Source organism: Manis javanica, chromosome 1 (assembly GCF_040802235.1).
Source record: "Manis javanica isolate MJ-LG chromosome 1, MJ_LKY, whole genome shotgun sequence".
NCBI classification, from domain to species: domain Eukaryota; kingdom Metazoa; phylum Chordata; class Mammalia; order Pholidota; family Manidae; genus Manis; species Manis javanica.
The window spans coordinates 227700329-227722533 of NC_133156.1; the positions used below are offsets into that span (position 1 = coordinate 227700329).

The following is a 22205-nucleotide window of genomic DNA, read 5'->3' on the forward strand; positions in this document are numbered from 1 at the left end:
TTGGAAACAGCTGGAGAACTTGCAGGGGGCCCCACCCCAAGTGTCTGATCAGTAGATCTGTGGTGGAGCTTGAAGATTTGCCTTCTGAATTTCTAACCAGTTCCCAGGCGATGCTCTTGGACCAGCGCCAACAACTTGAAAACTGCTGCCCCACGGGCTGTTCTTGCCCCTGAGGCACAGGGCGTACTCTGAGAACTTGGCTCCTCTCTGTTTCTCCTCGCCAGCCCTGGGCCCCCGGACGGCCCCTTCCCCACTATCCCTCAGGACCTTAGTGAGGCTGCCGCTCAGTCTCCTCTTCCCGGCAGGATTTTACACCTGCACCTTCCTTCTGTTCTTAGGTTCCTCTGAAACAAGCCACGTCTCTGAGGAAGAACTGGCCACACCCGCCTTGGGCCGTGGGAAGGGGTTGGGGCAGTCCTGTGGTCTCCTGCTGCTGAGGGGCAGCCATGAGCCCTGGCGAGTCTGGTCCATGGTTTCTGGGATCTGCTGGGCAGGTAGAAGGAGTAAGAGCCCCCCTGGCCGAGCAGCAATTGCCCCCCTGACATCTGGTGGAGCCCAGATCGGCCCCTCTAGGTCAGAGAGCCAAGTTCCATTGCATCACAGCCTATGAACGGGATGAACTCCTGGCCCTCCTAGGGTCCCGGCATCCCAGCTGTAAAGGGTGGCCACCCTAGCTACTCCCTAAGTTCCTTCCCCATTCTAGCATTCTCGACACTGAGAAGGAAGGTGGGTCAGAGGAAAGAGAACGCTCACTAGGGTTTGCTGGAAAGGGCAGGGGGTGAGAGTGATGTCAGCTGTGGTGAGCTGGGCCTGGGCAGGCAGCGTGAGTCACTGGGAATGACAGAGCAGGGATGGGGTGCCAGGGGAAGGCTTTAACGGGAGTCATGGCCAAACCACTGGTGAGAAGGCTGGGGCTGGTGAGGGGTAGGGCTTTGGAGACCGGGAGGCCGCCTGATGGACCACGGGGCAGGCCCAGAGGGCCACTCCATGGCTCTGGCTGGACCTTCAAGGCTGTGGGCTCTGGAGAACTGCAGGCACTTGTTGGGAGTGGTCATGCTGGGGACGGCTGCCTGGGCTCTGACCGAGCGCTGTGTGGGAGCCTTCTGGGGGCCTCTGTGGAAGCCAGCCCTGCTGGAAAGCCCCCACCTGCAAGGAGCCTGCCTGACCTCTCAGCTCTGGGCTCCAGTCCTGGGACCCCTTCACACAGGGGTGTTCCTGCTTCTCTTCCGGTCTCAGAGCCTCGAAGGTGGGGCCAGGAGCTGACCCATTCTGTAGCCTCTGCACAGCTTAGCTTAGCACAGTGCAGGGCACTCAGTGGGGACCCAGAGTCCTGGGGAGATGTTTGGTGGACAGCAGGTGTCTTTGGCCCTTGGGAGAGGAGATGGGGTACTGGAGGGAACCAGGAGCAGGGGCTGAGGGTGCTCTGAGCAGGCTACAGTTGTGGCGGGTGCAGTGGCCACTTAGCAGGAGCTTCTGGTTGGGGAGGTGGGGTGTGCTGGCATGGGAGGTTATCTGAGGGCACAGGAAATATCTGGAATCTATGGGAATGGGAACTTAGGTCAGAGGTCACCTCAAATTAAAATTTAAAAAGCCCGCTGTATGCAAGGAATCAAAGGAGGTAAAGACATTTGCTCTTCCGGAGTCTCCTGAGCCCACATGTTAGTAGTTAAAATTCTTGTGGGGCCAGACAATGGGCACTGAGAGTGGCTCTTGGGGGCTGGAGAGGCAGGAGCCGCCCAGGGGACAGTGTGATGCCTCAGTTACCTTCCAGGACACACCCCAGGATTTACTGAGCAGAGCTGGGTGTTGTGGGGGGACAGGGTGCGCTGGGGTCCAGGGCCTCTGGCCCTTCACTCTGGGCTGGCTGCTCCTGGGAATGAAACAGGATGCAGGACCCGGCTCTGGTCTGAGCCAGGGCAGCTTGTTAGCTGGGGGCCCTGGCTCCCTCAGATTTATGGGCTGGGGCCCCTCATCGGAGGGCCGTGGTCTTTTGATCTCAGCCCAGGGTTAGGGGCAGGGGATTCCTGGGTCTTAATTGGCATCAGACAGGCTGATGCTGACCAGGACTCCATCCCAGCCCCGGATCCAGCCCCAGCCCCATGGCTGCTGCTGACTGGGTGTGCAGGGCTCTGGCGGGTGGGCTGAGTGTACACACAGAGTTTGTTTCTGCTCTGGGGCCTCCCGGGTGTAAAGACCTGGACTAGGAATGAACGGCTCCCAAGCATCCTCCTCCTGAAGCCCCTCCCCAGCCTTGACCCATCCCTGACCCTGACCTCTTCCCCTTCCCTCTCTGCCCTCACCTGTGCCAAGTGTCCTGTCCTTTCTTGAGAGGTGACCATGTGCCTGGCACTGTGAGGATACAAGGCAAGTCTAGCAGATGAGCAGGGTGCACATCCAGGTCCAGAGGCCCTGGACCGCAACGCACCCCGTCCCCCCACATTGTTTGACCTAAGATCAAATAATCAAGTAATTTCCTTTGCTGAGATTTGCTCAGCCCAGGGGTATCCATTTGCATGAGGGTTTTATTATTTTATTATGTTTTATTTTGTTTCCTGCTTGAAGGAGGGGAGAGGAGATATATAAGAGACATTAGGAGACAGCAAAGGAGACAGAATGACATTAGGGAGAGGACAAGGGAGGGAGACAGCTGAGATGGAGAGGAGCAGAGAGAGAGAGAGAAAGAAGACAGGGCTCTAGAGAGGCTCCGGCCACAATCTGGAATCCAGCCATGTCTAACCTGAGCTGAAAGGGTCAGGTCTTTTCAGATGTTTGGCCCAACCAGTTCTCTTTGGGCAGAAGTTAGACCGAGCAGGGCCCCTCTCCTGGACAGTGTAAGTGAGCAGAACGAAGGAACATTGCTGAGCATGACGTGTATCCTCACGCACTCAGAGAGATCCCACTCCTACTGCACCTGGGCTTTGGAGGGAGGGGAAGAGGGAAGGGGAGAAAGTGCAGCCGCAGGACAAAGCGCCAGCTTTCAAGAATTGACCTTAATGTGGAGGAGCTGACACTCCAAAGTAAAAGTCGCTGGAAGATTCTGTCTTTCCCGGGACAGCGAAGGCAGAGGAGGGCACACTGGGGATAGAGTGGCAGCGGCACTGCAGGAGGATGGCCAGGCCCAGAGGGCAGCAGGATTGCATTGCCCTGGTGGCCTGGAAAGGGCTCAGGAGGGGCCACTGCATCCCTGGCTGGAGACCCAAGTGTACTGGCACCTTCCCCACGCTGGGTCAGGGGAGAAAGAATAGTATCTTATTAATATTATCATTCATGAAAGATGGATAAGCTTTTTTCAGGTACAGCAAGGGGGAATGAGGCTATCAAGTAAGGGATCATGGTTATAATTGAGGCAGAAAAGCAGGGTATACATGTATAAAGGCTTGAGTCCATTTATCTGTTGAAGGCCAATGGTTCTATGATGGCTGGTATGGTATTTCTTCAAATTCTCCCTTGTCTTCCCTACTTCCCAACTTCTCATTCTGTTAAGTACTAGATACTTCTTAACAGTTCTCTCTAATTAGAGGAATCTGTCCTTGTGTGCGTGACCAGGCAAGATATGGATTGGACCCCAAATCCTATTTTAAAAAAGGAAGATGGTTGCCCCACTAGCTTTATTGAAGTGTACTTTAGATAGTTACATTCACCCATTTTAAGCATGTAGTTTTATAAATTGCACCAAATGGAAATAGACGTGTACTTCCCAACATCAAACAATTTTTACTACCCCCAAGTCCCCTCATGCCCTGTTGCAATCAAGGCCAGCTCCCCCTGCTCACCTCAGGCATCCACCGAACTGCTCTCTTAGGTAGCTCTGCCTTTCTTGAGCTCATGTGCATGGACTCCCACCGTATATAGCCTTTGTGTTAGTCTTTTTCCATTTAGCTGCTGAGTTTTAGCATAAAGCTTTTGAGATTGGCCCATGTAGTTGCACACAACTATTTTATTCCTTTCCATTACCACGCATAATCCCATAGCCTGGGTGCACCCTTTTTTCCACTCTGTGGCTGATGAATGTTCATTCCTCCCGTTTTGCAGATGATGAATAAAGCAGCAAGAAGGCAGGGGGTGTGTCTCTCACACGGGCTGGGGTGGGGAGGCCCTCTTCACTCACTCTCACCCTGCCTAAGATGGGTGGGGAGGGAGGGAGGCTAGAGCCTGACCCCATAGTACCATGGGACCCCAGGGAAGGGTGGTGCCTGGGAACCTGAGGGTTGGTATGTCAACGGACCTCCTAGACATCTTTAATGATGACAGCCACTGTGATTTAAGTGCCTGCTGTATGCAGGCATCTCCAGTCCTAACTGAAACCACACAGCAGGGGGATACAGCCTGACTTGACAGCTTGAGAAAGCTCACTCACAAAGCCAGGCGACTTGAGATCACAGAGCTAGAGGTGTCCAGTTAGGATCCAGGCCTCCCCATGCTGCCTTCCTGGAGGAGGTGGGCATTCAGGAGGCACACACCTGCCAGGCTGGGGAAGCAGGTGGAGGCCCTCTGAGTTTGATAAGGGCCCTTCACAGAGTCTGGCATAACCTGGGTGGTGGGAGGGCTGTCGGCTTCTGGCCTGCAGAGGGAGGTGGGAGGGCTTCCCTCCTACCTAAAGGCAACCACCCTAGGGTATGTGAGGTGAGCTCTGAATGGGAAAAGCAGCTTTGGAGGAACTGGGCTTAGAGGACAGGGAAGGGAAGGCCCCCATTGTCCCAGGATGGGAAGATGTGGGCTGACCCTGTGGGCTTTTCCAATCTGCTGCCAGGTTCCTGCTTTCCCATGGGAAGCACAACCCCGGGGAGTCTGAGGCACAAGGTCATTTCACTGTGGGCCTGAGAGCCTCAGCCTGACACGTCCCACCGGTAGAGTTCCTTCCATTCAGTGCAGTGGCCTGGGAGCACCTCCAGAAGTTCTCTGCTCAAATTACGGGTCCTTCCTGCACTGTTCCATGCAGGCAGACTGACGAGAATGAGGCTAGAGGTTCAGAAACCTGAGCCAAGTCTTGGCTCTGCCACTACTAACTAGCTGACGGCTCCCTCCCCTTTCTGGGCCTCAGCTTCCCCATCTGTAAAAGGCATCAGTTTTGGAGACCAGAACAGCAGAGTCCTGACACAGCTGATTCTAGATCTTTGTGGAATAATCAGGACCTAAAGGGGCTGAGAGCAAGAGGCCCCCCCGAGGGAGGTGCTGGCCCCTCTCTGGGCACCCTGGGCCTTTCCTGGTAGAGCTTCTCTAGGGAAGGAGCTATTCTGGGGACAGCTCTGGGAACAGCCCGGCTGCTCTCTTGCTGCGGCTCCCTTATGCCTTGGCGATGGCCTGGCCCTTCCAGAAAGTGGGTGGGGAGGGAGCTGAGAGCTGTGGCATTAGAGCCAAACTCTGCCAGAGCAGGAGCTCCTGCATTGAAACCAGGTCAGCCTCTTGCACTTCCTATTATCCCAGCGAAACTGGGAGAGCGCACACCTGGGGCCATTTGCTCAGCGTCCTGGTTTTATGATCAGAGGGCCTGAGCCCTGAATGAGGAAAGAATGAGTTCATTCCCACTGCCCCCGCTCTCTGAAGGGTTGGCTCTGTCTGGCCCATGCCAGGCCCCGTGTCCTCTGCAGTGTGGCCTGGGGCACCACATCCATGGAATGCAGGAGGCGGTGTCTCCTCAACCCTCAGTCTGCTCTGCCTCCACCCGTGGGCTGTGGTTAATGGGGAAAGGCCACAGCACCCAGCCTGGTCCAGGGTGGGCTAGGAGGCCTGTGCACACGGAAGCAGGCAGGAGGGCAGAGCAATTCCCACACCCTTCTCCCCCAGGACCTGTCTCAGAGCTGGGGGATGCAGGCATTTTCTCTCTCAGATGGGGTTAAACTTAGAAACCCCACAGCCATGTCCTACCGACTGGCTTCCTGGACGTTCCTGTGGAAGTCCTCAAACACTCCTTCATCCCAGAAGGTGGTCTTCCCTTCCCACTCCCTCCTCTCCCTGCCAAGTCTCTCCCTCTCTTTCTCCGGGTCTGGACTCCCCATTGCTACACTGCAGCCCCGTCTTGGAGGCTCTCTTCCTCCTTTCCAGGTTGCTCTCCTGGCTTGTGTTCATTTCTCTTTTCCTCAGTTTGTTGTCACTTTGGGGAGCACGTTCTTCAGTAGTTTCCTGAGATGGGTTACATGGGAGGGAATTTTCTTGTGATATCGTGTGCCTGAATTTGTCTTTAATTCTCATACGTAACTGGTCATCTGACCAGATGGAGAGTTCTAGATGGGAGAGCATTTCCCTCTACTATTTCGATATTCCTTTTCTGTGTTCTTGTGTCCTGGTGCTGCCAATGAGATGATCAAAGCCATTCTGATGCCTCTTCCTTGGCATGTGACCTGTTTTCTACCACCTCTTCAAGTTTGTAGGATTCCATCTCCATCCCTAGCTGTCAGCCATGTTGCAAAGTTACACTTGGCCTGGGTCTATTTTCCTGCCTTGCCCAAGCTCTCCTCTCTGTTACTTCTATTAGCCCAATATTGGATCTCCTGGACTAATCCTCTAATCATTTAAGTCTTTTCTCTCCTACTTTCCATTTCTTTTTCCCCCCTTATTTCTAGGAGATTTCCTCAATGTTATCTTCCAAACCTTCTATTGTTGCTATCATATTTTTTTAGTTTCCAACAGTGTTTCATTTTCATTTGCAGAATATTCATTTTTTATATCATGCTAGGGCAGGGCTTGCCAAACACTGTTTTTGTTGGAGAGAGGTCTGGTGTGCCATTTCTCAAGGGATCCCCAGTATCAATATTAAGGCTTTTCTCTTGAGCTGGCCAGACTTTTCTTAGAAGAATCTTCTAAGCCAGCACTTTGGTTGCTTAGACTGCTCCGTCAGCCATTATTCTGTTAATCACAGTGCAGCCGGGCCTGCACGTGTCAAAGCTTAGAGGGATCTGTGATAGGCAGACAAATGGTCTCCAAAGATGTCTACATCCTAATCCTGGAACCTGTGACTATGCTACTTTATATGGTGAAAGGGACTTGACAGATTAGATTAAATTAAGGATCTTGAGATGAGGAGATTATCCTGGATTATATGGGTGGGCTCTAAATGCCATCACAAGGGCCCTATAAGTGGGAGACAGGGAGGTCAGAATCATGGAGAGACAATGTGACATGGGGAGAGACTGGAAGATGCTGCGCTGCAGACTTTGAAAGTGGAGGGAGGGGCCACGGACCAAGCAATCAGGCAGCATTTTGAAGCGGCCAAAGGTAAGGAGTGGATTCCTTCCTAGAGCTCCCAAAAGAAACAGAGCCCCGTTGGCATTTTCATTTCAGCCCTTATGACTCATTTTTGGACTTCTGACTCCCAGAACTGGAAGATAATCAGTCTATACTGTTTTGAGCCATTGCATCTGCAGTGGTTTGTCACAGCAGCTGTAGGAACTAACACATGAGCTCTCAGAGAATAGCTGTGGGACGTTGTGCCTGGAGCCCAGAGGGAGGTGGGAACAAAGACAGATGAGGCTAGACAGGTGGGCCAGGATTACAAAGGCCCTTCTGGTCGTAGATAAAAATTTGACTTAGTCTGAAGGCAGCCCAGCAGAGCTGTGCACAGGGGAGTGACATCTCAAGGAGGCTCCCTGGTGAGGAGATGGGCCTGTGGGAAGTGACTGGAGGCAGTGACAAGAGGGCTTGCTGCAGGCACACGGACAATGACATGGCTTGGGTCTGGTGAGTGGCATTGGGGGAGGCATAGCCTGCTCCCCACAGGGTGCCTGGAGACCTGAGACTGAGCAGAGGGCAAATTCCTCTTCTCCCAGGCCCCAGCCTTTCCCTTCCTGCCTCACCCAGCTATGGGGTCAAAGGCTCCAAAGGGCCCCATGAGATAAGGTAATGACTTGGGAGAAATAGTAAATGTTGGAGGATGTTCCCAAGGGCTCAGGTGGGAAAGGGTCATGGTCTTCTTGTGTGTGCCCAGCATGGAGGGGTTCCAGCGTGCCCACGGCCTGTCCCCTCGGCAGTCTTTCCCCTCAGAGGACTTGAGCAGGAAGCTCAACCTGGGCAGTCACAGGTGCCCGAGGTGTGGCCCTGGGCAGCCTGCCTGATGCCAGGTCTCCTAGCGTGACTGCCTTTACGGACAGCCAGGCCAAGGAGCCAGGAAGTGGATCTTAGAGGCCTGAACACTGGGTGGGGATGTACAGGGCAGGAAACTGGTTTTTCAGTCACTGTGATCCCTGCTGGGGTGAAACTGGCCACTTCATCTGAAATATCAAGATGAATAAAGTAATCACAGAGCACGGTGCCTGTGGCGAGCACACCCTGCCCAGGCCACTTGACCTCACAAGGTGTGGCTCCGTCGCTCTGAAGTCCTCGGACAGCCCCAGGGACTCCAAGCTGATTCTCTGGCCTCTGCCATAGTAGAACAGAAAAGTCAAGTTCAGTGCCTGGAGGTGCTCTTGCTCTACAATAAAATGAGTGTGCTAACCATGCCTGGTTCACGATTATCATCTGGAAAGCAAACTAGATAAATTATATGGAAGCATTTAAAAATGTGGAATGTTGATTTATCAGTGTAGTACCCCTTCGGCAGTTCTGATCACAGAGGCCCCTTAGGAAACCCATTCCTTGTGGTTTGGATGGGTCGGCCTGCTAGAGAAGTAGGTACATACCTCAGTCTTAGCCAGAGAACTCCATATCTCTGACCACGAGGATTGGTTCAGAAATGGGCATGTGATCTCGGACGAGAGTCCTCCAAGCCTTTTTGGCCGGAGCTCCCTGTAAAGACCGTTGCTATCCACTCAAATTGCTAGGATCACTCTGGCCTCGCATATGGGGAGAGCTCAGTTGGGAAATACACACAGGGAAAGAACCTTGTTGATATCATTCTAACCTCTGGATGCAACACTTCCTGAAGCCAGTCCATCCTTGACCCTTTGTTTCATGAGTTAATCAACACATTCTCTTTTGTATTCAGAAGAGCCTGATTCAATTAGTATCTTAAAAAAATAAAACCAAATCTCCTTTCTCTTCATTTTCACCTTTACATGAGTTTCTTCAAGACTTGGCTCGAATTCTCTCTCCTCTTCCAAGAAGCCTGCTTGGATTACCCCATCATGTGGTATAGATAGTTCAGATTGCATTACCTTATACTAGTTTGTCTGTACTATTATAAATGTTTTGGGGAGGGAGTGTTTCCGGAACACATGTGGTCCTTCCAAGTAGCACGGTTGCTCCCAAGGGTGGGAGTGCGTTGTGTGAGTCTTGCAAAGCTGCATGCCATGGGTGGGGTGCGCCAGTGCGTGAGCACATGGACAGCTGTGTGAGTTTTGAGGCCAGGTGTGGGTGTGTGCATGTGATGAGAGCAGAGGGAATGTGTCTACATGTGTGTGTAGTGAGGGAGTGTGTGAATGCACGAACAGAAAGACAGGCAGTGAGACCAGTTCAGAGACAAATCCCTGCAAGGCTGGCAGGAGGGTCCCTGAGTGGCTGGGGACTCATGGTGGGGCCTTGGGCTGAAACTTCTTTACCTTCCTAGTTCAGCTTTGATTCTTCAATCGCAGAGGCCTCAGCTTTTTCATTTCTTCCTCCCCAGTGCCTAGCACAGGGCCTGGCTTGTTATCAGAGCCCAGGGTTAGTTTTGAAGGAATAAATGAAGGGTTGAATGGCTGGGCCCAGATGACAGCCTCCCCTCCTATATGCAGCCCAGGGTGGAAGTAGGACAGCCCTTGTCCAGCGCGGAAGGCCAGGTGGGCTGCAGGTGTTATTTCTGGAGCCCCCTCTCTGTGCTCTCACTCCCCTCTGGCTCCTTGTATGGTCACGTGCTCCCCCCCGGGGACAGTCCTGTACCTCCCCTGCCCCAGTCTGCCATTCATGAGGCTTCAACTTGAACATGACTTACCCAGGAAGCCTGCGCTGCGCATAGTCACACATTCTGGGTAGGTGTCCCTTCAGGGGAATCCCAGCACTGTTTCAGGCATTTGTGGAAGTGGCATCACGTTGCGTTATAAGTGCCAATTTGTGTCCATCATGCCTCCATGTTTGAGTCCCCAGGGGCTCAGATCATGTTAGATTCTGCTTTGGTTTTATCCCCTCTTCTCCAGTTGTTTATCTATTTAACAAGTATTTATTGAAAACCCACTAGTGTGCCAGGCACTGTTCTAGACGCAGAGGTGTGGCAGTGAACATGATAGAGAAGTCCTCTGCTGCCGTGGGGCCTCCACCTTAGCTGGGGGAGAGGGAACCGCCAAGCAAGTAAACAAATACTCAGAACAGATCAGCGCAGTGATGGTTAAGTGCCATCAAGAAAACAAGCCACGGTGATGCAGATGGGGGAGCCTTTCCAAGGAGATGGTGTCTGGCTGACATGAAGGTCTGCAGGAGGATATTCCAAGTGGAAGGAAGAGCTGCGGCACTGTGCTCCGCTCCCCAAGTCTGAACAACAGGACAGGCTGACACAGAGGAGGAGTGAGGAGCGTTGAGGTCAGAGAGGCAGGTAGGGGCCCTGATTCGTAAAGAATCAAAGGCCATGGCTAGGAGTCTAGGTTTTGTTCAAATAACATAGACTGTTGGCTTTCTATAGGGATTGGGATGGTGGACAGGTAGATGGCTACATGATCTCATTTCAAATCTTAACAGGTCCCTCTGGCTGTGGTGGTAGAATGGACTGCAGGGATCAGAGGAGGATTGGGAGGCCCTCAAGAGCATGTGGGTGAGCCTGTGGCCAGAGTGGGGATGGAGAGGAAAGGAGGATGGAGTTTACTGAGTTGAGTTTATAGGACTTGGTGATGAATGTCACCTGGCGAGGAAAAGAAGGGCAAGACTCTGGGCTGCCATCTAGTCTTGAGAGACTGAGTGCACGTGCTGGTGCCAGGTGTAAAGATGGGAAAGACCAGATTGGGCGGGGACAGAAGTCAAACGTTTGGTTTTGCCTGTGTTCATTTTGAAATGCTTTGTAGATAAGCAGAGGTGACAAGCAGTATGAGCCTTTAGCTCAGTGGAGAGGTCAAAGTTGAAGATGGAGGAATAGAAGGCATCAACACAGCTCAATGAGGTCATGTAGGTAGTGTCTGAGGATAGCAGGCAGTCTACCACCAGGTCCTGACACATGACAACATTTACAGGTTAGCTGAAACCAGCAGAGGAGCCTGAGACAGGCAGAGAGAGAGAAGAAAAGTAGGGAGGTGGTTTTTGCTGAAGGTAAGAACAGAGCAAATCGCCAGGAAAAGCCATAGCCAACGATCCCAGTTCTGCCCATAGACCCAGCAAGCTGGCGGAGAAGGAACCACTGGCTTCAACAGTGTGAAGGTCGCTGGGGACCCTGACAAGTGCAGTGTTAGTGGGGCAGGGGTGACAGAAGCCCAGCGGGTGGGTGTGGAGAGAGTGGGGGTGACAAGAGAGAGCAGCGAGTAGGGAGGGGGTCCTAGAGAACCCTCACGGCGCCTGGGAGCAAGCCATTGGAGCTGCTAGAGGGGGAAGCAGCACCAGCAGGAAAGAGGGGTTTGGGTTTGATTTTTTTTTTTTTTAAGAGATGGGAGCTCTTAGAGCATTTATGTACACTGACGGGAAAGATTCTGTGGAGAGGGGGGAATTGTGATAGAGAAGGTAATAAGATAAGTTCATGAGCAAGATCTTGAGATGGCAAGAGGGGTGGGGTGAAGAACTCAGGACAGCTGACTTTCGATAGGAACTGGGATGGTGGGCAGGTAGATGGCTACAGATGCAGCGGGCTTACAGTCCGGGTGGTAGGAGAATGAAGGCATTCCTTGCAGTATTTCTGTTTTCCCAGCGTAACATGAGGCGAAATGATCAGCTGGAGAGGAGGTGGCAGGAGAAGACAAAGAAGAACGTAGAGTGAAAACACCAGGGATGGAGAGGGAGAAGGCCACGCCGGGTGCCCCTTCACACGTCTGGCTAGATGAGTGAGGTCAGCTACACTGGGAGTTGCTCTCCAGCCAGGTACAGGCCCAGAGGAGGCAGAGGGCAGGGCCGTGCCTCTGAGCACCCTAGAGCTCAGGCCTGACTGAGAGGATGAAATGCCTCCAATGTCCCTGCCGGTCTTGGCCTTCCAACAGAAATCCGTCCCACCACTGCCAGCCCCAAGCATGTTCAAGAAACGTCTGTCCTTTCGATGGCTGGGGGAACTCCCTGGGAGTTGATGGAGGGGTGAGATCATTGTAGGGAATGCTCATTCCTGCCCACCCAGCCCTTCCCATATCTCATGTCCCATATTCCCCTCCTGCACGACACAGAGCAACCTCTCCCGTATGTTGTACCCAGGAGCACCAGGATAACAGTGTGGGGCAGGGTCCTGGCCCTGACAGCCACAGCCTGCCCTGCACCCAGTCCAGCCACAAAGGGCTTCTCAGAGGAGTTTTATTGGGGTGCGTGTGTATGTCTCTCCTTTGTTGTCAGGCACCCACTTGCCTCCAGAGAAAGGGCCCCTTCATCCCTCAGGTTAGTCATCCCTCCCTACACAATCAACAGGTCCTCTCCACAGCTTTCTCACCCACGCTGGGCCCAGGCTGAGCACAGCAGAGGGCACAGAAAGACGCTTCGTAAATTCTTACTGAACAGATGAATGCGTGGACACATCAAGGCAATCCTCTGTCCAATGGAAGAAAACCCTTGCCTTTGACCTGGTCAGGCCAAGTGGCCCCTTGCTCATCTCTTCCTGCGGTCAGCGAGGGTGGTCAGGACCAGCTGGGGCAGAGCCAGGAGGTCTCCAGTTCCACGGGGAGTTCCTCCTGGGACAGGAAGCACAGAGCATATCCTGGAGGCTGAGGAAAGAGAGCAGGCCTCTCCCCTCCTGGAGTCTAGACCAAAGGGCCTAGAGTCAGTCTAGTTCTGGGCATGGTGGTGGGCACCAGCCTGCCTGCCTTCTCTGGGGCCTTCCCGGTCATGACCCTCGGTGGTCAGACCAGACCCTGGCACACAGGCTTTGGCCTCTTGCCAGCAGTAGTGAGGCTCTTGAATGGCCACCCCGGTGACTGCAGGGCAGAAGGTCAGCCAGTCGAGGGTCATGCTCAGGAGGCCCTGTGTTTGTGGCAGGCCTGTCCCTGGGTCCAGACCTGAGGGGAGACGGGCCTCATGCCCACCCTCCCGCTCTTCCATCTGTTCCCACCTCTCCTTTGTCTCCAGGATTCTCCTGAATGCCCTGGTCAGCTAGGCAAGGAATGGAGACCTCAGGTGGATTTCTGGAAGGAGTCTGAGAGGCTAAACTCAGGGGCACTTGCTGAGCCCTCCTGAAGGGGTGCTCAGTCTGACCGGAGCTGTGAGGAACAGTAAGACCCAGTGGCTTGAGGCCCAGAGTGGTGCAGGTGAGGGGTGCCCTGCTCCAGGCTCCTGCAGGGGCGCTAACAAAGCCCAGCTGGGCAGGGGGGCAGGCCTCAGCTGCCAGGCTGCTAACCAGAGCGAGGCCCTGAGGGCCAGGGATACTTGGGAGGGCACATGGCCCGGCTGGGGCTGGCCAGGAGGGAGCTACCCTCTAGGAGATGGCGTGGGGGACCCCAACCCTAATGGGAAGGCGGGGGGAGGAGCACGCCCCTGCCCAGCAGTGCCCAGGTCCAAGGAAATACTGCCTGTGAGGAAGCCTTAGAGGGGCCTTAGAGAGGCCCTGGGGGTGAGCCTGGTGATGCCCTTAAAAACCAGGTTAGTGTCCTGAGGCCACCAAAACAGAGCACCACAGACTGGGGGCCTGAACAGCAAAAACGTATTTTCTCACAGTTCTGGAGGCTGAAAGTTCAAGTGTCAGGTGTCAGCAGGGTTGGTGTCTCCCGAGGCCTTGCACCTTCTCACTGCATCATAACATGATCTTTCCTAGTGTCCCCCATCTTCTTGTAAGGACACTGGTCAGACTGGGTTAGGGCCCACGCACATGAACTCATTCAACTTTAATTACCTCTTTAAAGACCTTCTATCCAAATACAGTCATATTCGGAGGTACTGGAGTTAGGGCTTCAGCATATGAATTTTGGGAGACACAGTTCAGTCCCTAACAGTGACTGTGGGAACTTTATCCTGACTGAATGTGCATGTAGTAGAACAACTGACTGCTGGGCCCAAATAATAATACCAACAGTAGGAGAGACAGTTCCACCCGTGTGTGTGTGTGTGCATGCGCACACACACCTATGCACAGCAGCTTGCGTTCACCCAACAGGTCTACTTCCTTTGGCTCACCTGATTTCTCCCAGAGCCTTGGAGAAGGACAGGCACTACTGGCCCATTTTATGGATGAGCTAGAAGTTGCCCAGGTTACACGGCTGCCTCAGTATCCTGGGTGCTCCCTGCCCACTGTCCCATGCTTTCCAGCAAGGTCTTGCCCAAGGATCTCACGCTGCCCAGCTGGAAGAGCCCCCAGCAGTCACTTGCGTGTTCTCGACGGTGTGGTGTAGGAGGAACCGGAGGTGGCAGCCTGCGAGCTGGAGGTGAGGTGACTCATGAGGCCTGAGTGATTACTGACTTATCTCATTGGCTTACCTGCTTCTCAGGCTCTGACAAGCTCGGTGATTTGCTCAGGGTCTGACAGTCCCAGCACCCTGAGGGCAGGGCTCACCTCCCACCCCCTGGAGGCCCTGTGCAGGCTTCTGGGCACCTCCCCTGAGCTGGCCATGGCAGGTCCCTCTGGGTGGGTCATTCCACCTTGCTCCACCCTGACAGCCCCCAGTCCTGCTCTCTGGGGACCCTGCCCCTCCCATGCCTGAGAACCCTGTGCCTTCTGGGCCTCACCCTGGCACCTTCACACACGTGTGGAGGGGCTTGGCTCACCAGTGGCCTCCTGTGGAAGGGTGAGGGCTGTGGCAGGCAAGGCGGGGGTTTGGAGGGCAGGGAGGAGGCTGGGGCAACAGCCAGTTTCTCATGGAGGCCATAGCTGCACTTCTTTGAGTTGGCCTGTCTGCTCCCACCTTGTCGGGAAGCCTGGGCAGCTGCCTTCACCTGCTGGCTGAGCCCTTGCGTGGCTTCCCATTGGAAAGCTTCATCTGGACACTTCCGAGGGGCTCAGGCTCTTCACAGCCTGCCTCCATGGCCCTGGCAGATGGGAGGCCAGGAAGCCTGGCCTTATTTAACCTGGCTGTGGCGAGGAAAGAGCCCCTTGGGGGAGGCCCATGGGAGTTCTGCTCATCTTTGACTGGCAGCTTTGTCCAGCCAAGCAACTGCTTAGAGGCCCTAGAGTGTCCTCATCTGCAACTCTGGGTCTTACCATGGCTGTAGTGAACTTCATGACCGGCTGTGGGTGGGTCAAAGATAGACAGCTCCAGGGGCTTGGGCTCGGTGGGATCTCTCCTCCTGGTCAGCTCCGGGGTGAAGGCCCACCCCAGCTTGAATGGCCACCCCAGTGACTGCAAGGCCTTGGACACAGTGACCAAGGACTTCACACCAGCTGGATGGTGCCTGCAGGACTTCGTCCAGTCTTCTCAATGACACTGTGGAAAGTGGGGCCAGACAACTCACTTGCTCACGTCACATCCCCAGGGCCTGCGGGGTCTACCTTGATTGCCTTCATACCCTAAGCCAGCCACAGCACTGGCAGGTGGTAGAGGGTCGAGCACGCTTGCATCTGTTGAATGAGGAAGCACAGTTAGGTCCCCAGGTAGTTCAAGTCCCCTCTCCAACACCCACCCCACCCGGGGGCACAGTCAAGGACTTGAGACCTCGTTCACCGGTGTGGGTGGGTGGGAGACACCTCTCCATTTTCACCAGGAGCCCCCACGGGGTTGCCTGGATGGGAGGAGACTGCAGGTCTGACCAGGGCCGGCGCTGTGAGTGTGGGGCTTTTCGGGAAATAGAGGCCTTGATTGTGTGAGTCCTCTTGGCTGGTAACTGAAACGGATTCCCCTCAGACCAAACCCTGAGGTGCACTGGGCTCTGGGCTGGTTCGGCCGTGAGAGGGGCTGACTGGGGCCTGGCTGGACGCCAGCCCGAGTAGCGCAGGAACGTGGCCTTTATGCCCTGCTGGGCCCTGCTGGGGCGAGTGGCCATTGAGGGGAGCTATCCAGAGGCAAACACCAGGCAGCCTTGGATGGACACTGCCAGGCAAACCAGACCTCAGGTGGCCCTCTGCAGCCCCTTCTAGGTCACTCATTCGTCTATGTGGCTGCCAAGGCTGCCATGCAACGGCTGAGGGGGTCCATGGGAGTTCCCTCATTCCCATGAGCTGTGGCAGCAGGGCCCACATCCAGTGCCACCCCAACCTCTCACAGGGACAACACCAGCCCATCAGGAGAGAGGGTGATGGCCAGGGTGACCCATCAGTGACTTGAATGTAGGGACAGGAGTCAGGGTTGGCGAGCTTGTCTGAGGGCAAGACTGGCAGTCCTGGCAGGCAGAGGGCAGCAAGTGGGCCTGTTCTGCCAGAAACTCTTGGTGTGGCCTGGCTGTTCCAGTGCCCAAGGCCAATGCTGCAGGAAACCCAGAGCTCCCAGCCCACTGGGCACCCAGGTGAGGGCAGGGCACTCTTGCCAGCTCACACACACAGCTCCCTTGGGCTGGGTTCTTCACAAACAAGGTCTTGCCCTACTGGGCCCACTCACTTTCTCTCTCTCTGCCTGTTTCGGTGGAAAGTGGTGGACATGCCTGGGTTCAGATCCTGGCTAACTGAGACCTGGGGCCAAGCCGCTTACTATCTCTGAGCCTGAGGGTCTCCTCTGTAAAACTGGAATGTGGTTGTGACAATTACCTGAGAAGATATAGGCAATGACACCTACCACCCCCAGGAGCCAGACTTGGCTGGTGGCTCCCCCCACCTGCCCCTTGTCCCCAGAGCACCGAGCCCTGAAGCTGCTGTGCCCCTGGCCTGACCCTGACAGACGCTCACCTTGCCTGGAGTTGGACCTGGGCTTCCAAAGCCATTCTCTTGTCCACTGCTGCCCCAGCCAACTGCTCCTGCTGGGCCAAGTCCACCTCCCAGCCTCTGCTGCCGTCGGGGCCTGCTGACCGGGGCGGCCCTGCTTCCTTGCCTTCCCTGGACCCATCCTTCCTGCTCCTGCAGCACCCTCTCCTCCTCGCTGATCCAAACCTCCTCAGGGCACCCCAAGGCAGCGGCTGCTCTTTGCAGGCTGAGGGGTGTCTCTCCTGAGCACCAGCCAGTCTGGGAGCCCCTGCCGGGACCCCAGCCATGTTTGCACTGGAAGTCCTGATAACTGAGCCGGGCTCTCGTGGGGCAGCATTTCCATACTCTGACCTCGGCTTAGTCAATCTGACCATGGTGTCCTGCCCTCCAAGGGGCCAGGACAGTAACACCAGCCTCACTGGGCCTCCCAAGGGCTGGGCGCTGAGAGGTTTGTGTCCAACATCTCAAAGCAGTCAGAAGGGTATCAGTATCCCCACTCACAGAGGAGGAAATGGGCCCAGAGAGGTTAAGTGACTTTCCTGAGGTCACATGGCTAGGAAGTAGCTGACCAGGGACTTGACCCTAAAGTCCATGCCCTTCTCGTGTGGAGAGGTCCTACCTACAGGGAAGGAGAAGGTGAGGCACTATCTCAGGGGTGGCCTCAGGGAGCGGCCCTTCCCCCAGGGGCTGGCTAAGCTGTCAAAACAGACAGCAGCGCCGCTAGCCTGTGGAGTCCTCTCCCTTTTGGACCTTGGGTGTCTGAGGCTGCGCTCCCCTCCACGGCAGGCCCAGCAGGGCCCATGGTGGACGGCCCTCCTCTCACCAGCCTGCTGCCCACTCTCCCTGTCCTCTCCCTGTTCCCCTTGCCCCCAGCTCTGGTTCTGTTCTGGGCAAAGGGAACTGGGGATGGAATGGCAGCCTCCCAGGGTAGGTTATTTTATGGATTCAGGGGCTGCCTGATGAGGTCCAGGATGTATCAGAAATACATGGCTTCCACTGAGGAGTTTGCAAACAGACAGATCTGGATTCATATAGTGGCTCCAACATTTGCTGCTAGAACACAAATTGATTTAACTTCTCTGAGCCTGTTTTCTCCTCTGTAAAATGGGTCATCGTGAAGGTTAAATACTGAGATGAGGCATCTGGTGTTGGACTTGACGTGTGGTAAATGCTCAGTAAATGGTGGCGGTTGTTAGTAATCTTTCTCTAAATCTGGATGTTCTGGCTGGAGTCACCCAGGACTTTCAGAAACTTCTGATTTCATTGCTGCTCTGAACTGAGATTCACAGGTGGTGAGCTGCACTCAGGGGCCATTCACTAGATAGGGAACAGCCTACTGAATCAGGAAGGTCACAGGGGATGAGCTTCTGCAGAGCAAAAGAGGCGGCCTTGAGCACTGACATCACATCTAGCTGCTGCAGCCACTGCCCCCAGGGGCCTGACCTCTGCCCCAGCTCGGACCCTCTGTTCCCTTGAAGCCTCACCCCATGGCCCCAGCGACAGGAAGGTCTCATAACACGAGCCCTGGTGGGAGGCCAGCCCCACCTCTCACTGCTCAGGCCAGAAAGGGAAGGGCCCGGAGCAACCCCAGGTGGGAGGGAGGGTCTGCACAGGAGCGCCGTCCGCCTGGGTTAGGACAAGGCTGTGCTTGTCCTAGGACAAGGCAGGGCCGGGAGCTGGAGGTGCGAGACCAGAGGACGCCAGCAGCTGGCTGGTCAGGGGGCCTTGGAGAAATGGTGGACCAGCTGGGGTGGGAGGTCTCTGCGCCATCCTGCAGCTCGTGCTCCACATCTTAGTAGCCATCCCTTTATGGGGCCCGTCAGACTGGACTGTGGATGGGCATCGAGCTGGCCTGCAGATTGGGCATAGGTCGCCTGGGAGCCGGGCCCTACTCTCCGGCAGGAGAGCTCTCAACTGCTTTGCCTGGATTTCCAGAGCTCCCTGGCTGGGGACTTAATCCTTGGGAAGGATAAAGAACTGTCTGCTGGTGGACAAGGGCAGGGGTCTGCAAAATTTCCAGCAAACGGACTTGTCCCGGAAGTGGCCAGGCAATTCTACTCATATGCCCTAGCAGCTTTGCTGGTCACAGCATGGCTGCAAATTACATGTTATTAGGACAGTCCGGATGATGAAGTCACTGCAGCCCTAATCCTATTTCAATGACAGCTTTGGCCGAACAGTAAATCCTGTTGCCTCTTGTCACCCATTCCCCGAAGGAGCTAACGTCAGACATGACTCTAGGGAGGGGTCCTTGTCAGAGCCTCGATTGGCCACTTGTTAACTTTCCCTTCAAATGGAAAGTTAGTTCTTCCAGGAAAGCCTGCCAGGCATCAAACTGTATTTTTCAAAGATGGCTCCCATGGTATATTCCAACTTATGTGCTTTTCTTAACACTCCTCCCATTGAGTAGTGGTCTAGGTCCCCTTTCCTTGAACTTGAGTAGGTCTTTGTCACTTTGATGAGTACATATCGCTGCAGAAGTGACACTATGTGACTTTCAAAGCTAGGTCAGAAAAATGCCACACACTCCCACCTTTTTCTCCTGGGACTCTTGCTCTTGGAATCCAGCCGCCATGCTGTGAGGAAGCCTCGGCTGCCGAGGAGGCCCCATGCAGGCTCCCATTAGGTCCCAGCCGACCACTAACATTAGCCTCCAGCCATGTGAGGGAGGAGGCTTTCTAGAAGACCCTGGCCTCAGCCATTCTCTGACTTAGCAGCATGAAGGATGCTGTGTGAGGACCACCTGGCTGAGCCCAGACAACTGTGAGAGATAATAAAATGACTGTAGTTGTGTTTTAAGCCACTGTGATTTGAAATGACTGGGTTCATAGCAATAGATCGCCAGAACCCTCATGGACAGTGGAAATGGACTGTCTTTCAATCTCAAGCTTCTCTGCTATTGAAAACTGGAAGTATACTCCAGCCTCCCAAACTTTCCTTCTTAGGTGCTGAGATTTTGTATATCTGGGTGATTCAGCCTCTCCAGGCAGGATCTGAAAGCAGGCATTCTAGTTTTCAGAAGCAGTAAGATGACTCTCTTACTCACTTTCTCAAGGAAGTGATTGTCTTGACCGTCCCTACTGAGAGGCAGTCATGGTGTCCAGGAAAGATCATGACTCAGATGTCAGGTAGGCTCAATGTCTCAGTCTGTTCAAGATGATACAACAAAACACCAGAGACTGGGTGGCTTATACACAACCAACACTTATTTCTCACCGTTCTGGAGGCTGGGAAGTCCAAGATCATGGTGCCAGCAGATTCGGTGTCTGCCGGGGGCCTGCCTTCTGGGGCACGGCTGGTGCCTTCCAGCTGTAACCTAACATGGTGGAAGGAACCAGTTAGCTCTCTGGGTTCACTTTCATAGGGGCAGTAATCCCAGTCATGTGGGCAGAGTCCTCATGACCTAATCATTTCCGGAAGCCCCCACCTCCTGATAGGCTAGGGAGACACCAACATTCAGACCACAGCACCTAGGTGCGAATGCCAATTCTGCCACCTCCTGGCACTCTGTTCTCAAGTCAGTCACTTTCCTTTTCCGTGCTTCCGAAGCCTCAGCTACAAAATGGGAAAGCTCATACCCACCATTCAGGATTGCTGTGACAATCTGAGATTCTTTCTAGCCAGTCTTACTCTAAAAAAAAAGATTTGGGACAGGTTATGGAGATGACATATGCAAATCGCCTTGCATTAGCAATGACAGTCGATATTTGACAAATGTTTACTAAGTGCCAGGCACAGTTTTAAGCTCTTTGCACATGTTAACTTGTTTGATAGCCAGAACAATGCTGTGAGCTAAGTATTATTATTATCTGCATTTTGCAGATGAGGAAACCATGACACAGAGAGATTAAGTAACTATCCCAAGATTACACAGCAAGTATCAGAGCTGGAATCTGAACCCAGGAAGTTTGACCCTAGAGCCTGCTCTGTCATCCTGTCCCATGGTAAGTGGCTGACTCTGGGTTAGAGGTGCTGGTGGCATGAGGGTCCAGCCTGTCCTCTTCCTGAAGAACCAGTCTGGAGAGAGAACAGGGCTTGAGCGAAATTGATATCAGTGGTGGGATGCCTAGTGCTGAGACTGCTGATGGGGGAGACACAAGAAGGGGGAAAGCCCTGGGCTGCTGCAGGAGTGACAGACCAGGAGGGAGGGAAACAGCTGAGGAGGAGGACCTTTTGCAACATCAGGATAGTAACACCCATCTGGAGCCCTCCGGGGGCTGAGTCATCCTGGAGAGAGAGGTAGCTGTGGGGAAGTGGAGCTGACGGAAGTGTCAAGGACACTTGGCATTGAGACTTGCCCTTTTACTTAGGCCATGGGACCCTCAGTGAGTCAGCAGCCCTCATCTCTAAAGTGGTGAGAAATTGTGGAGCCTCCCGAATAAGAGTATGCTCACAAAGCGCTCAGGAAACCCAAATGGAAGCTCCACTCAGTTTTCTAGCTAGCAAAGGAGGTATTCTTTGAAGCTTCCTGAAATACATTTTCAGTGTTTCAGAGGGAAACTAACTTAAAATGAGTAAGGTGCTTCCTTACCTTCTTAAAGTCATTTGAACATCATTTACTTTTCTTCGTGACTCAGGGTTAATCACTGCGAACAGCATTGCCATGCTGAGCCGCAGGGCGCTGCCTTGTGTCAGTGCGACTCTGTGTGGCCCGGGCTGCATGCTTCGTGAATCCTTTCGATATAGCCCTTTATAGATCATTAGTCCCATCCCGCACTAAAGCTGTCAGCTGCCACCTCTCGGTGCCGTCAGAATGTCAGCCCAAAGCCGTTCAATGACACTTTGATTTGTTGCTCCTAATCTGTTGTGGATTTGCAAACCAGATGCCTGCATTTGTTGGACATGTTCGCTGAAGCAGGGCTTCCTGCTTATGTAGAACTAAGGGGTTCAACTCTGGGTGAAGTGCATGAGCTTTTTAAAGTGCATGGAGCTTGTGATGTCAATTTTGGTTACTCAGAGACCCCCTGTGCTCCCTTCGTGGATTTCAACAGCTCCCAGTGGGGGAGGTGTTACTGTAGCTGGCGACCTATCAGTGACCTTCTTATTTAATTATTTAAAAAAGAATGTTTTTTTATACAGGACTGTTTCTCTTCCTGCCTGCAATTAGTGTTTATTTTCACTTATGTAACTTTGAGGCCACCACTGCTCCTTCAGTCACAGGCCTCAGTCCACGCCTTGCCCCCATCTAACCATATCCAGCCTCCTTAGGTCCACCTGGCAAGCACTTTCTAAGTGGCCCATGTTACGTGCTCGGGCCCCAGGCACTCAGTGCAGCAGTCAAAGGGTCTGCTATGAAGGCCAAGCCTCCCCTGCCTTCCGGAAGCTCACAGTCTGGCTGAGGAGGAAAGGTCGGTGCCCAGAACGGTCAGGGAACACACGGCAAGGCTGGAGGTACAGGCGGGATGGCTGTGGCCCCACGTGGCCACTCTGTTAG

General features: G+C 54.1%; 1 long non-coding RNA gene across 5 annotated transcripts in view; it reads left to right on the forward strand.

Annotated features, from left to right (window-relative positions):
* Positions 1 to 22205, forward strand: part of LOC118973943 (uncharacterized) — a 70393-nt gene that overhangs the window by 42801 nt on the left and 5387 nt on the right. For 4 of the 5 annotated variants that reach the window (XR_005063494.2, XR_005063495.2, XR_005063498.2 and 1 more), the window contains exon 4: positions 20594 to 20715. This is a non-coding gene — a long non-coding RNA (uncharacterized lncRNA). Of the gene's footprint in view, positions 1 to 7088; positions 7213 to 20593; positions 20716 to 22205 lie in introns of those variants that run through there. The other variant, XR_001854786.3, reaches the window with a different exon arrangement.